At 51.2% G+C, this 15,946-nt stretch overlaps 1 long non-coding RNA gene across 2 annotated transcripts in view; it reads left to right on the top strand.

Moving 5' to 3' along the window:
• The window catches only part of LOC140389314 (uncharacterized), a 144,138-nt gene that overhangs the window by 101,764 nt on the left and 26,428 nt on the right, over positions 1–15,946 (top strand). For both annotated transcript variants that reach the window (XR_011934338.1, XR_011934337.1), the window contains exon 3: positions 5,694–5,787. This is a non-coding gene — a long non-coding RNA (uncharacterized lncRNA). The remainder of the gene's footprint in view (positions 1–5,693; positions 5,788–15,946) is intronic.

Raw genomic sequence — 15,946 nt, forward strand, 5'->3', positions numbered from 1 at the left:
GTACATACCCCTGAGAGGCGGGGTATAAGAACCGATGCCATCCCAGCAGCCTTCACTTTCTGTATCATCGCTGCTGGGTACAGTTCTATCTGATTAAAGCCGAATCGATATGACTCCTCGTGGTCTCGAGAGTATTGATTGTGCATCAATTTAATCAGATAAGTACTTTTGAAGGATGGATCTCCGCATCAAGCCGGCGTGCCTACAGCTCAGCCCCCACGCAGAAAACTCCACTGCTATTTTTAAGCATTGGCTGGCGTGTTTAGAGAGCTACCTCGAAACGGCTGCCGACAAAGAAAAGCAGAAGATACACCTCCTACGCTCGCGGGTCAGCCCGGCGATCTACCCCCTGATCGAAGGGGCGGCGAACTATGATAAAACCATGGAACTGCTGGAAGGACATTACATTCGTCCACTGAACCAGGTCTACGCCCGTCACCTGCTGGCAACGCGATGGCAGAGCCCAGATGAGACACTCGAAGACTTCTACCGGGCATAGAACTACTGCTAGTGCTGGGCCAAAACTGCGGCTGCCCAGCGGTGACGGGGAACGAGCACACGGAACTTTTAATTTGAGATGCTTTCGTGGCAGGTATGGTTTCCCCCGACATCCGCCGAAGGCTCCTCGAAATTGGCACACTGGGCCCGGGCCCTGGCAGGGTCATCCATGGATGTGGCGTACAAGAACGCTCTCGCGTACGCCCCCACGCGCACCGCGCCCCCCTGGGCTGCGTGGCACCCCGCCGCGGCAGCCCCCCAGACTTACCCGCTAAACCCGCAGACTTACCAGCTAACTCCGCAGGCCTGCGCGGCAAGGCGCCCCGATACCACCGCCGGCCAACGCTGCTTCTTCTGCGGCCAGGCGAATCACCCACGCGCGCTGCCCAGCCCGCACCGTCACCTGCAAAGGGTGCGGCAAGAAAGGCCACTATGCCGCGGTCTGCGTAGCCTGCGCTGTGGCCGCGGTATCCGGCGACCACCAACAGCCATTCTTCCAGGTCCCGGCTGTCCAAGGGCCATTCCTTCAGGTCCCGGCTGTCCAAAGCCCACCGCAGTCCTTCTCCCAAGCCCCGCGAGCCCAACGCGCACCGCAGCCTTTGTCCCCCCAGGCAGCATGCGACCCGCAGCCATGGCCATTTTGCCCCCCGGCAACCACACTGGAGGAGTGGGCACCGCCATTTTGTCCCTCGCCGCCGCCATCTTCCGAGTCCCCGTCCCCGGACTCCATGTGCGACCCATGGCCGGCGCCATCTTGGATGGGGCCTCAAGCCCCCAGCGCGGCTGACTATGCGCTGCCCGACCACAACGCCTTGCTGCAGCTGGCCTCCGTTACCCTGGATCAGAGTCGGCCCCGGACGCTAGCGAAGGCCACCACAACGATCGCCATCAACGGCCAAGTGACGTCGTGACTGATCGACTCCGGGAGCACGGAAAGTTTCATCCACCCCGACATGGTAAGGCGCTGTTCTCTGGTCACCTATCCCGTCAAACAAAGGATCTCCCTGGTCTCCGGGTCACACGCGGTGCAGATAAAAGGGTTCTGCCTCCTGAACCTCACCGTCCAAGGCAGGGAATTCTGCAATTTCCGCCTATACATGCTGCCGCATCTCTGTGCAACCACCCTTCTGGGACTGGATTTCCAGTGCCGCTTACAAAGCCTGACCTTTAAATTTGGCGGCCCTATACCCCCCCATACGACTTGCGGACTTGCGAAGGTCGACCCGCCTTCCCTGTTTGCGAACCTCACCCAGGATTGCAAACCCGTCGCCACCAGGAGCAGACGGTACAGCGCCCAGGACCGGACCTTCATCAAGTCCAAGGTCCAAAGGCTGCTGAAGGAAGGGGTCATCGAAGCAAGCAACAGCCCCTGGAGGGCTCAAGTAGGGGTGGTAAAGACCGGGGAGAACCATAGGATGGTTATCAACTGTAGCCAGACCATCAATCGGTTTACGCAACTGGACGCGTACCCTCTTCCCCGTATTGCCGACCTGGTAAACAGGATTGCGCAATACAAGGTCTTCTCCGCGGTGGATCTCAAGTCTGCCTACCACCAGCTACACCTCCGCAATAGTGACCGCCAGTACACTGCCTTTGAAGCAGATGGGCAGCTCTACCATTTTTTAAGGGTTCCCTTCGGTGTCACGAACGGGGTCTCGGTCTTCCAGCGTGAGATGGACCGAATGGTTGACCGGTATGGCTTACACGCAATGTTCCCGTATCGTGACAACGTCACCATCTGCGGCCATGGCCAGCAGGACCACGACACCAACCTCCGTAAATTTCTCCAGACCGCGCACCTCCTTAATCTGACCTACAATAAGGAGAAGTGCGTGTTTAGCACCGACGGTCGAGCCATCCTAGGCTACGCAGTGCGAAATGGAGTCATAGGCCCCGACCCGGAACGCATGCGCCCCCTCATGGAGTTCCCCCTCCCTCATTGCCCCAAGGCCCTAAAGCGCTGCCTCGGCTTCTTTAGCTACTATGCACAATGGGTCCCTAACTACGCCGACAAGGCTCGACCCCTGATCCAATCCACAACCTTCACTCTGTCGATGGAGGCCCGCCAGGCCTTCTGCCGCATCAAAGCGGACATCGCAAAAGCCACGATGCCCGCCATCGACGAGTCCCTCCCCTTCCAGGTCGAGAGCGACGCGTCTGACGTAGCTCTGGCCGCCACCCTCAACCAAGCGGGCAGGCCCGTGGCTTTCTTCTCCCACACTCTCCATGCTTCCGAAATTCGCCACTCCTCAGTCGAAAAGGAGGCCCAGGCCATAGTAGAAGCTGTGCGACACTGGAGGCATTACCTGGCCGGCAGGAGATTCACTCTCCTCACAGACCAACGGTCGGTAGCCTTCATATTCGATAATGTGCAGCGGGGCAAGATCAAAAACGAGAAGATCTTGCGGTGGAGGATAGAACTCTCCACTTACAATTACGAGATCTTGTACCATCCCGGGAAGCTGAACGAGCCTCCTGATGCCCTGTCCCGCGGCACTTGTGCCACTGCACAAGTAGACCGCCTCCGAGCCCTCCACGAGGACCTCTGCCACCCTGGAGTCACTCGGTTCTTCCATTTTGTTAAGACCCGAAACTTGCCTTACTCCATCGAGGAGGTCAGGACAGTCACCAGGGACTGCCGAATCTGCGTGGAGTGCAAACCGCACTTCTACCGACCAGAGAGGGCGCATCTGATAAAGGCTTCCCGTCCCTTTGAACGCCTCAGCATGGATTTCAAAGGCCCCCTCCACTCCACCGACCGCAACGCGTACTTTCTGAACGTGATTGACGAGTACTCCCGGTTCCCATTCGCCATCCCCTGCCCAGACATGACCACAACCACCGTCATCAAGGCCCTCCGAAGTATTTTTACACTGTTCGGTTTCCCCGCATACATCCACAGTGATAGGGGGTCCTCCTTTATGAGCGACGAGCTGCGTCAGTTCCTGCTTAGCAAAGGCATCGCCTCGAGCAGGACAACCAGTTACAACCCCCGGGGAAACGGGCAGGTAGAAAGGGAGAACGGAACGGTCTGGAAGACCGTCCTGCTGGCCCTTCGGTCCAGGAATCTCCCAGTCTCCAGCTGGCAAGATGTCCTTCACTCCATTCGGTCGCTGCTATGTACTACCGCAAACCAAACACCTCACGAACGTCTCCTTGTTTTCCCCAGGATGTCCTCCTCCGGGACCTCGCTCCCCACCTGGCTAGCGACACCCGGACCCGTCCTGCTGCGGAAACATGCGAGGGTGCACAAGTCGGACCCGTTGGTCGAGAGGGTCCACCTGCTGCATGCTCACCCCCAGTACGCCTACGTCGCGTTCCCCGACAGACGCCAAGATACGGTTTCCCTTCGGGACCTGGCGCCCGCCGGAGCCCCACGCGTGCCCGCGCCACTGCCCCCCCCCCCGCAGCACCTGACTGGAGGGTCAGTATTGCCGCCGGAACCCCTACCCAGTGCCAAACAGGCACCGATGCCCCCTACAGGCGCCCCTCCCCCCTGCCCATTTTTCGCCCCTACAGCGCTGCCTAGGGGTGACGAAACTGCCTGGGAGGAAAACACCACGTTCCCGGAGTCACAACCGCCGGGGCCCTCACCAGGATTGCCGCCGAAACTCAGACGCTCCAGAAGGCCACCCGATCGTCTGATTGCAGCACCATGAAAAAAAAACACAAGAACTTTCTCCATTACCCTCGACAGCATGGTACCTGCAATACCTGGTCCTACCATGCAAAGGCGACAGTAACACTGGCCATCACCCCGCTGGGTCCTTTTTTAACAGGGGGTGAATGTGGTAATACCAGGTGGTGAATGTGGTAATACCAGGAATTGCAGTACCTGAGAGGTGAATGACCATTGGCTAGACCACGGGGTCTACCATTGGATAATGTACATAGCCCCGCCCTGAGAGGCGGGGTATAAGAACCGATGACATCCCAGCAGCCTTCACTTTCTGTATCATCGCTGCTGGGTACAGTTCTATCTGATTAAAGCTGAATCGATATGACTCCTCGTGGTCTCGAGAGTATTGATTGTGCATCAGTCCAGTATCTTGATATATGCTGCAGCTCTCCTTTGTCTGTAGCTCTCATTTGTGATTGCCGACACAACATTCCAAATGTTAACTTCCTTCCTGTTCGTATTGCTTTCCGGTCAAAGGTCGCCAAGTCATATGAAGCAGTAATCTTATTATTCAAGAAAATTCCAACTGATCTTTTTACAATTGATGCAAACAGGTAATTCCTTTTCAAACATTCCGAGAGATTCCACAGATATTTTAAAGACATTACAAATGTTACTTACTATACTACTTCTGGGTCAAAAGTCATTGTAGAAGAACTATATGTTCATTATAAATGTTTTCATTCTTTGATTATTTTTGAAACTTGTTGTACGATAGTCTCATTCTATTATCTACATGTGTTTTGTTGTAATAATCGTTCCGTTTTATGCCAAAAAAAGTTAGCTTTTTTAATGATGCTCAAAATTTTGAATTTATTTAGTGTAGAGTCAGCGATATCAATTAACTGCACTGATTTCAATTTAATAGTTTTTGCTTAAATGTGATATATATAGGGGCTGGTTTAGCACAGTGGGCTAAACAGCTGGCTTGTAATGCAGAACAAGTCAGCAGTGCAGGTTCAATTACCATATCGGCCTCCCCGAACAGGCGCTAGTATGTGGCGACAAGGAGCTTTTCACAGTAACTTCATTGCTTCATTGTGACAATAAGCAATTATTATTATTTTATATTCTACAAACATCAGAATGAGTAAAAGAACATTATACCATGATTGCTTATTCAAGGAGGCTTTTATGCTTGTGAAAATGACCATGATAAGTAACATTTGCAATGAATGTTTCTTTTCTGTCACTGGTGCCATAGCTCACTTATCCATATCTGTTATATATAATTTGGATCAATGCTTCTTTAAAATGTCTAATTTCAGCTGCTGTCTTTGTCGCCCATCAACAGTTCTGACTTGGAATTGTTATGTAAATGTACTGATTTATAAAGCTGTAGTGAAATGACACAAGAGCTGAAATTCCTGTTGCATGAGCAACACATAACCTGGTTAAAGCAAAGAACCTGTACGAGAGATCAAAAAAATCAGGCGCAAGTGTGTCATGCACGTAATTACACCACATGCAAATTTCCTCATTTTTGTTGAGTCGATTGATCCTTGCTTCCAAATAGGTCTTGGCTCATTATAATGACTTCACCTCCGGACTGAAGAATGATATACCTGGATTTCCTGAAAGTTCACTGGTTCAACTCAGGAGGTGGAAAAGTAAGACCAGAATTTTAATTGCAGTAGATTAGAAAGTCATTTTTCTGTTTTGTTGTTATTTGTTGAGCATTTGTTTAAATGTATTCCCACTGAGCCACGTTTGCTTATTCTTTGAATGTTATTTCAGAGCTTCACTACAAGTCACATTAAAAACTGAAAAGCTTTCATGATTGTGTGTCCTGAAACATGCTGTGCTTAAAGTGCATGAATGATGGTCAAATAGGTTGAAACTTTCAGTGGCATGTGTAAAAGCAATGCATGTGTGAGCTTGGTGCTTGATTTTCACTGAGTTTATCTTGTTTCGCCCATTTTAAAATTGCAGCATTTGTTAAAGAGATGAGATTAAAATTGCCTGTCATTATGACATTCAGGGAATGGGAATTATTTTGGGTGCCAATTGTATCCTCGCAGGTAATTTCTAGGCTCAAATATCAATCTGCATTACTCGACTGAGGAAAGGGTCTATCCTTTCCTGAAACTTCGTACATTCCTATTTTGATCCTAAACATGTACATCTTTACTTTGTTTTTGCCTTCAAAAACAGTGTTTATCTTAAGTTAGGCCAGGGGTGTAAAATGGCCGATAGCGCATCAGCCACTAACATTATACCCTACCTGATAGCCCCTTCCATTGACTCTAATTGAAAACAATATTGGCCTGGTGCATATTGGGCCGCTAATTCAATAGTGTCCAATTTACACATCACTCAATGTTAAAATTACCCTCACTGTTTCTTCAGTAAGTCTGTGCAATGACTGTAAATAAACTCTATTCAAAAAACACAAGAAACAAGAAACTAAATGGTAGATAAATGTTGAACATTATTAACTTATCCCTTCATGCACATTCTGAAGTATAATGCTTTCTTCAGTCTAATTAATATTGTCTGTTCGCTAATTACCTCCTCAGCTGCACCTAAATTATCCTTATCTCCAAGAAAGCAGCCAAAGTCAAATGCTCTCCTTACAATTTAAGGCCCTCAGACTTTGAATTCGGCAAATAAACACTAACAGTATAAGCAGAAAAAAAGCACATTGTGCATTATTTTCATTTTTTCAGCAAAGGTTAAGAGCAGGCTGAGTTTTTGGTCCTGTGATTGACATTACGTCTGAGAGCTAAATCAATCTCATTCAATGATCTCAAAGCATTGATTTAAGGATATTTTATACATTGCCAACTTAAAGTGGTTTAAGTCAAGGTGCTAAGCTATGCAATTTGAAAACAAGAAAATCTCCTACAAAGCTGAAACATCAATCCTGTTCATTTACTTTTTTTAAATTCTGGGCCTATGACCATTTACTGCCCATCCTTAATTGTTCTTGACTTCCTGGTGGTGAGTTGCTTCCTTGAATTCCATGTATTTCCAATGTTCTATGAGGTTAGGTGTTCAAGGATTTTGACCCAGATATAATTAAAGATTATAGTTCCAAGTCAGGATGGTGTGTAGCTTGGAGGGAATCTTGGAGAGATGGCATTCCGTGCACTTGCCCATGTACTTTTAAGTGGTAGAGTTTTTGGTTTGGAAGGTGCTCCCTAAAAAGCCTTGCCTACAGCATCTAATGCTTGCCCAATATTGTGCTGCTAGATCTGTTCTGAATCTAGTCCATTTAGCACAGTGGTAGTGCTGTACAGCAGAGGATGCACTCAGTGTGAAGTGCATCATCTTCACAAGGACTGTGTGGTGGTCACTCCTGCTAATTCTGTCATGGACAGAATTTGTGACAGGTAGATTGGTAAAGACAAGTAGATTCTTGCATTGTTGGTTCTCACAACACCTGACACAAACCAGGTCTGGTAGATATGTACTTCAAGACTCATCTGGCTAAGCCAATAGTGGTACTAACCAAGCCACACTTGACCTTTGAAGTCCCCCATCAGGAGTACATTCTGCTCCCATTGCTACTCTCAATGCTTCTTTCAAGTGACGTCCAACATGGAGGGGTTACGATTTCTCAGTTGAGGGAGGGCAGTAGGCAGTTGGCTGCAGGAGCTTTGGAACCAGGAGGCTTCCCTTGCCCATATCTGACCCGATGCCATGAATCCTCTTGACGTGTAGAACCAATGATGAGGACTGTGAATTTTGGCGAAAGTCCGCAGATGTCAGTGAGGAGAACTTAGCAGGGTTGACTGGCAGGATGCTCCTTTGCTGTTTCCTTTCCTAGGTCCATTCAGCAACATGCTTATTTGGCTGTTCTGTGGTGGTTTGACACAACTGAATTGTTTGTTAGGCCATTTCAGAGGGCAATTATGGGTCAACCACATTGCTGTGGGTCTTGAGTCACATGTGGTCCAAACCCATTAGGATGGCAGATTTCCATTTCTGAAGGGCATTAGTAAACCAAATGAATTTTTCTAACAACCTATTAGTTTCATGAGCATTATTACTGAGACTAACATATTAGTTCCAGGCGTGTTAATTAATTGAATTTAGCTTCAACCAACTGGGTGGGATTTGGCAACAAATTTACATCTTCTTAAGTATACCCTCGGACCAATGGATGACTTGGTTCCACGCTAAAAATGAGTTCTCAGGTGATAGAGGAATCCAATGCGCAACTGACAGTCTCTATCATAGGTGGGGTAGGTGGTGCTGGGAGGAGAGGGTGGAGGGGTGGCCATGTTGCTACGCGCTCCTTTCGCTGTCAATACTTGGCTTCTGCTTAGTCTCAGCGATGAAAAAAATTAAATGAAATGAAAAAAATTAAATGAAATGAAAATTGCTTATGGTCACAAGTGGGCTTCAAATGAAGTTACTGTGAAAAGCCCCTAGTCGCCACATTCCAGCACCTGTTCGGGGAGGCTGGTACGGGAATTGAACCGTGCTGCTGGCCTGCCTTGGTCTGCTTTCAAAGCCAGCGATTTAGCCCTGTACTAAACCAGCCCCTCAAGCTGTTCAGCTCCTTCCCGAATGCTTTTCCTCCATTTAGGGGGGGTCTTGGGCCATAGATTCCCAGGTGTAAGTGGGATGATGCACTTTTTCAAGGAGGTTTTGAGGATGTCTTTGAAGCAAGCTTCCTGCTGGAGTGAGTGACCCCACTGCTCCTCTCTCACTGTGAGTGAGATGCACGCCAGATGCAAGGTCGTCCCATCCGCTTTCAGTGAAGTACAGTATGCAGATGATGCAGATGATGCTTGCGTCTGCATACACTCATGGGCTGTGCGCCACCCCATGTTCATGATGAAGCGTACAAGCGCGTGGGCCTTACACTAAACAGCCAGAAGACAAAGATCCTCCACCAATCTGCTTCTACCACACAGCACTACCACCGGTTTTCAAAATCCATGATGAGGCCTTGGACAATATAGACCACTTCCCATACCTTGGGAGTCTACTGTCATGCAAACATTTGTGCTCCTAATTGTCCTCCTTATTCCTTCCCACAGGACCTATCACCCTGGGACTCAGAGAGTGCTGTGGTGGCCATATGAGGCTGGCACTGATTCTCACTGTTAATGGCCATCATGCTCCTCTCTCAATGTGAAGGACCTCACTGCTCCTCTGTCACTGTGAATGATCTCACTGCTCCTCTCACTGTGAATGGCCCCACTGCTCCTCTGTCACTGGGAATGACCTCACTGCTCCTCTCTCACTGTGAGTGACATCACTGCTCCTCTCTCACTGTTAATGACACCACTGCTCCTGGCTCACTGTGAATGACCTCACTGTTCCTCTCTCAAGTTGAGTGACCTCACTGCTCCTCTCTCACTGTGAATGACCTCACTGTTCCTCTCTCAGGTTGAGTGACCTCACTGCTCCTCTCTTACTGTGAATGACCTCACTGCTCCTCTCTCACTGTGAGTGACATCAATGCTCCTCTCTCACTGTGAATGACATCACTGCTCCTCTCTTACTGTGAATGACCTCACTGCTCCTCTCTCACTGTGAGTGACATCACTGCTCCTCTCTCACTGTGAATGATCTCACTGCTCCTCTCTCACTGTGAATGACCTCACTGCTCCTCTCATACTGTGAATGACCTCACTGCTCCTCTCTCACTGTGAGTGACATCACTGCTCCTCTCTCACTGTGAATGATATCACTGCTCCTCTCTCACTGTGAATGACCCCATTGCTCCTCTCTCACTGTGAATGACCCCATTGCTCCTCTCTCACTGTGAGTGACCTCACTGTTCCTCTCTTACTGTGAATGACCTCACTGCTCCTCTCTCACTGTGAATGATATCACTGCTCCTCTCTCACTGTGAATGACCCCACTGCTCCTCTCTCACTGTGAATGACCCCATTGCTCCTCTCTCACTGTGAATGACCTCACTGCTCCTCTCTTACTGTGAATGACCTCACTGCTCCTCTCTCACTGTGAGTGACATCACTGCTCCTCTCTCACTGTGAATGATATCACTGCTCCTCTCTCACTGTGAATGATATCACTGCTCCTCTCTCACTGTGAATGACCCCACTGCTCCTCTCTCACTGTGAATGACCCCATTGCTCCTCTCTCACTGTGAATGACCTCACTGCTCCTCTCTTACTGTGAATGACCTCACTGCTCCTCTCTCACTGTGAGTGACATCACTGCTCCTCTGTCACTGCGAATGATATCACTGCACCTCTCTCACTGTGAGTGACCCCACTGCTCCTCTGTCACTGCGAATGATCTCACTGCACCTCTCTCACTGTGAGTGACCCCACTGCTCCTCTGTCACTGCAAATGATCTCACTGCTCCTCTCACTGTGAGTGACATCAATGCTCCTCTGTCACTGTGAATGATCTCACTGCTCCTCTCTCACTGCGACTGATCTCACTGCTCCTCTCTCACTGTGAGTGACCCCACTGCTCCTCTCGCAGTGAGAGTGACCCCACTGCTCCTCTCTCACTGTGAATGACCCCACTGCTCCTCTCTCACTGTGAGTGACCCCACTGCTCCTCTCTCACTGTGAGTGACCCCACTGCTCCTCTGTCAATGTGAATGATCTCACTGCACCTCTCACTGTGAATGAGCTCACTGCTCCTCTCTTATTGTGAGTGACCTCACTGCTCCTCTGTCACTGTGAGTGAGCTCATTGCTCCGCTCTCACTGTGAGTGACCCCACTGCTCCTATCTCACTGTGAGTGACCTCACTGCTCCTCTCTCACTGTGAATGACCTCATTGCTCCGCTCTCACTTTGAATGACCTCATTGCTCCTCTCTCACTGTGAGTGACCCCACTGCTCCTCTGTCACTGCAAATGATCTCACTGCTCCTCTCTCACTGTGAGTGACCTCACTGCTCCTCTCTCACTGTGAGTGACATCACTGCTCCTCTCTCACTGTGAGTTACATCACTGCTCCTCTCTCACTGTGAGTGACATCACTGCTCCTCTCTCACTGTGAGTGACCTCACTGCTCCTCTCTCACTGTGAGTGACCTCATTGCTCCGCTCTCACTGTGAGTGACCTCACTGCTCCTCTCTCACTGTGAGTGACCCCACTGCTCCTCTCTCACTGTGAATGACCCCCTGCTCCTCTCTCACTGTGAGTGACCCCACTGCTCCGCTCTCACTGTGAGTGACCTCACTGCTCCGCTCTCACTGTGAGTGACCTCACTGCTCCGCTCTCACTGTGAGTGACCTCACTGCTCCTCTCACACTGTGAATGACCCCACTGCTCCTCTCACACTGTGAATGACCTCACTGCTCCTCTCTCACTGTGAGTGACCTCACTGCTCCTCTCTCACTGTGAGTGACCCCACTGCACCTCTGTCACTGTGAGTGACCCCACTACTCCTCTTTCACTGTGAGTGACCCCACTGCTCCTCTCTCACTGCGAATGACCTCAATGCACCTCTCTCATTGTGAGTGACCCCACTACTCCTCTGTCACTGTGAGTGACCCCACTACTCCTCTCTCACTGTGAGTGACATCACTGCTCCTCTCTCACTGTGAGTGACCTCATTGCTCCTCTGTCACTGTGAGTGACCTCACTGCTCCTCTCTCACTGTGAGTGACCTCATTGCTCCTCTCTCACTGTGAGTGACCGCACTGCTCCTCTCTCACTGTGAGTGACCTCATTGCTCCGCTCTCACTGTGAGTGACCTCATTGCTCCTCTCACACTGTGAGTGACCTCACTGCTCCTCTCACACTGTGAGTGACCTCATTGCTCCGCTCTCACTGTGAGTGATCTCATTGCTCCTCTCACACTGTGAGTGACCCCACTGCTCCTCTCTCACTGTGAGTGACCTCATTGCTCCGCTCTCACTGTGAGTGACCTCATTGCTCCGCTCTCACTGTGAGTGACCTCACTGCTCCTCTCTCACTGTGAGTGACCCCATAGCTCCTCTCTCACTGCGAATGATCTCACTACTCCACTCTCACTGTGAGTGACCCCACTGCACCTCTCTCACTGTGAATGACCGCACTGCACCTCTCTCATTGTGAGTGACCCCACTACTCCTCTGTCACTGTGAGTGACCCCACTGCTCCTCTGTCATTGTGAATTGTCCCACTGCACCTCTCACATTGTGAGTGACCCCACTGCTCCTCTCACACTGTGAGTGACCCCACTGCTCCTCTCTCACTGTGAATGACCCCACTGCTCCTCTCTCACTGTGAGTGACCCCACTGCTCCTCTCTCACTGTGAGTGACCCCACTGCTCCTCTCTCACTGTGAATGACCCCACTGCTCCTCTCTCACTGTGAGTGACCCCACTGCTCCTCTCTCACTGTGAGTGACCCCACTGCTCCTCTCTCACTGTGAGTGACCTCACTGCTCCTCTCTCACTGTGAGTGACCCCACTGCTCCTCTCTCACTGTGAGTGACCTCATTGCTCCTCTCTCACTGTGAGTGACCCCACTGCTCCTCTCTCACTGTGAGTGACCCCACTGCACCTCTCTCACTGTGAGTGACCCCACTGCTCCTCTCTCACTGTGAGTGACCCCACTGCTCCTCTGTCACTGTGAATTGTCCCACTGCTCCTCTCTCACTGTGAGTGACCTCACTGCTCCTCTCTCACTGTGAGTGACCTCATTGCTCCTCTGTCACTGTGAGTGACCCCACTGCTCCTCTCTCACTGTGAGTGACCCCACTGCACCTCTCTCACTGTGAGTGACCCCACTGCTCCTCTCTCACTGTGAGTGACCCCACTGCTCCTCTGTCACTGTGAATTGTCCCACTGCTCCTCTCTCACTGTGAGTGACCTCACTGCTCCTCTCTCACTGTGAGTGACCTCATTGCTCCTCTGTCACTGTGAGTGACCCCACTGCTCCTCTCTCACTGTGAGTGACCCCACTGCTCCTCTCTCACTGTGAGTGACCTCACTGCTCCTCTCTCACTGTGAGTGACCCCACTGCTCCTCTCTCACTGTGAGTGACCTCACTGCTCCTCTCTCACTGTGAGTGACCTCATTGCTCCTCTCTCACTGTGAGTGACCTCATTGCTCCTCTCACACTGTGAGTGACCTCACTGCTCCTCTCTCATTGTGAGTGACCTCACTGCTCCTCTCTCACTGTGAGTGACCTCACTGTTCCTCTCTCATTGTGAGTGACCTCATTGCTCCTCTCTCACTGTGAGTGACCTCATTGCTCCTCTCTCACTGTGAGTGACCTCATTGCTCCTCTCACACTGTGAGTGACCTCACTGCTCCTCTCTCATTGTGAGTGACCTCACTGCTCCTCTCTCACTGTGAGTGACCTCACTGTTCCTCTCTCATTGTGAGTGACCTCATTGCTCCTCTGTCACTGTGAGTGACCTCATTGCTCCTCTCTCACTGTGAGTGACCTCAGTGCTCCTCTCACACTGTGAGTGACCTCACTGCTCCGCTCTCATTGTGAGTGACCTCACTGCTCCTCTCTCACTGTGAGTGACCTCACTGTTCCTCTCTCATTGTGAGTGACCTCATTGCTCCTCTGTCACTGTGAGTGACCTCATTGCTCCTCTCTCACTGTGAGTGACCTCATTGCTCCTCTCACATTGTGAGTGACCTCATTGCTCCTCTGTCACTGTGAGTGACCTCACTGCTCCTCTCTCACTGTGAGTGACCTCATTGCTCCTCTCTCACTGTGAGTGACCGCACTGCTCCTCTCTCACTGTGAGTGACCTCATTGCTCCGCTCTCACTGTGAGTGACCTCATTGCTCCTCTCACACTGTGAGTGACCTCACTGCTCCTCTCACACTGTGAGTGACCTCATTGCTCCGCTCTCACTGTGAGTGATCTCATTGCTCCTCTCACACTGTGAGTGACCCCACTGCTCCTCTCTCACTGTGAGTGACCTCATTGATCCGCTCTCACTGTGAGTGACCTCATTGCTCCGCTCTCACTGTGAGTGACCTCACTGCTCCTCTCTCACTGTGAGTGACCCCACAGCTCCTCTCTCACTGCGAATGATCTCACTGCTCCACTCTCACTGTGAGTGACCCCACTGCACCTCTCTCACTGTGAATGACCGCACTGCACCTCTCTCATTGTGAGTGACCCCACTACTCCTCTGTCACTGTGAGTGACCCCACTGCTCCTCTGTCACTGTGAATTGTCCCACTGCACCTCTCACATTGTGAGTGACCCCACTGCTCCTCTCACACTGTGAGTGACCCCACTGCTCCTCTCTCACTGTGAATGACCCCACTGCTCCTCTCTCACTGTGAGTGACCCCACTGCTCCTCTCTCACTGTGAGTGACCCCACTGCTCCTCTCTCACTGTGAATGACCCCACTGCTCCTCTCTCACTGTGAGTGACCCCACTGCTCCTCTCTCACTGTGAGTGACCCCACTGCTCCTCTCTCACTGTGAGTGACCTCACTGCTCCTCTCTCACTGTGAGTGACCCCACTGCTCCTCTCTCACTGTGAGTGACCCCACTGCTCCTCTCTCACTGTGAATGACCCCACTGCTCCTCTCTCACTGTGAGTGACCCCACTGCTCCTCTCTCACTGTGAATGACCCCACTGCTCCTCTCTCATTGTGAGTGACCTCATTGCTCCTCTCTCACTGTGAGTGAACCCACTGCACCTCTCTCACTGTGAATGACCTCACTGCACCTCTGTCACTGTGAGTGACCCCACTGCTCCTCTCTCACTGTGAGTGACCCCACTGCACCTCTCTCACTGTGAATGACCGCACTGCACCTCTCTCATTGTGAGTGACCCCACTACTCCTCTGTCACTGTGAGTGACCTCACTGCTCCTCTCTCACTGTGAGTGACCCCACTGCTCCTCTGTCACTGTGAATTGTCCCACTGCACCTCTCACATTGTGAGTGACCCCACTACTCCTCTGTCACTGTGAATGACCTCACTGCACCTCTGTCACTGTGAGTGACCCCACTGCTCCTCTCTCACTGTGAGTGACCCCACTGCACCTCTCTCACTGTGAATGACCGCACTGCACCTCTCTCATTGTGAGTGACCCCACTACTCCTCTGTCACTGTGAGTGACCCCACTACTCCTCTCTCACTGTGAGTGACCTCACTGCTCCTCTCTTACTGTGAATGACCTCATTGCTCCGCTCTCACTGTGAGTGACCTCACTGCTCCTCTCTCACTGTGAGTGACCCCACTGCACCTCTCTCACTGTGAATGACCGCACTGCACCTCTCTCATTGTGAGTGACCCCACTACTCCTCTGTCACTGTGAGTGACCTCACTGCTCCTCTCTCACTGTGAGTGACCCCACTGCTCCTCTGTCACTGTGAATTGTCCCACTGCACCTCTCACTTTGTGAGTGACCCCACTACGCCTCTGTCACTGTGAGTTACCCCACTGCTCCTCTCTCACTGTGAATGACCCAACTGCTCCTCTGTCACTGTGAAATGTCCCATTGCTCCTCTCTCACTGTGAATGACCCCACTGCTCCTCTCTCACTGTGAATGACCTCACTGCTCCTCTCGCACTGTGAATGGCCGCACTGCTCCTCTCTCACTGTGAGTGACCTCACTGCTCCTCTGTCACTGTGAGTGACCCCACTGCTCCTCTGTCACTGTGAGTGACCTCATTGCTCCTCTCTCACTTTGAGTGACCCCACTGCTCCTCTCTCACTGTGAGTGACCTCACTGCTCCTCTCTCACTGTGAGTGACCCCACTGCTCCTCTGTCACTGTGAGTGACCCCACTGCTCCTCTGTCACTGTGAAATGTCCCATTGCTCCTCTCTCACTGTGAGTGACCCCACTGCTCCTCTCTCACTTTGAGTGACCCCACTGCTCCTCTCTCACTGTGAGTGACCTCACTGCT

The sequence above is a fragment of the Scyliorhinus torazame genome, chromosome 14 (assembly GCF_047496885.1).
Source record: "Scyliorhinus torazame isolate Kashiwa2021f chromosome 14, sScyTor2.1, whole genome shotgun sequence".
Taxonomy (NCBI): Eukaryota; Metazoa; Chordata; class Chondrichthyes; order Carcharhiniformes; family Scyliorhinidae; genus Scyliorhinus; species Scyliorhinus torazame.